The sequence below is a fragment of the Gekko japonicus genome, unplaced genomic scaffold, assembly GCF_001447785.1.
Source record: "Gekko japonicus isolate JY-2015 unplaced genomic scaffold, Gekko_japonicus_V1.1 scaffold6001, whole genome shotgun sequence".
In the NCBI taxonomy this organism is placed as follows: Eukaryota; Metazoa; Chordata; class Lepidosauria; order Squamata; family Gekkonidae; genus Gekko; species Gekko japonicus.
In genome coordinates this window covers 24,418-24,771 of record NW_015172740.1, presented here as the reverse complement: position 1 = coordinate 24,771, position 354 = coordinate 24,418, and the positions used below count along the sequence as shown (strand labels likewise).

At 49.7% G+C, this 354-nt stretch overlaps 1 protein-coding gene across 1 annotated transcript in view; it reads left to right on the top strand.

The window, feature by feature from the left end:
* Positions 1-354, top strand: part of LOC107119359 (purine nucleoside phosphorylase-like) — a gene marked incomplete at its 5' end in the record, with an annotated part of 10,926 nt that overhangs the window by 9,338 nt on the left and 1,234 nt on the right. The gene's annotated exons all lie outside the window — the stretch shown is intronic.

Sequence of the window (354 nt, the reverse complement as noted above, 5' to 3'; positions counted from 1 at the left end):
TTATTTAGGTTAGGGGGAACACTGCTCCCGGGGGGGGGGGTGTCTGTTGTGGGGAGGGGAAGGGAATGGAAATTGTAAACTGCTCTGTGACTCCGAATGAAGGGTGGGGCATAAATCCAATCTCCTCCTTCTCCTGAATAGCCACAATCTCCAGGTAAGTGGAAGTTAGCTCTGCCCCTCTTATTGTCTGGGTCTTCCTTGGCTCATAGATGCCAAACCAAAGAACAATTGTTGATGTTTTCACGCTTTTCCTTCCTCACTGTTAGAAGAAAGCTTCCTTTAACTTTAAGCTGTGGTAGACCCCCCCCCCCCCCCAAAACACCCTTGGGGCTTTGCATTTCATCGACAAAGGCG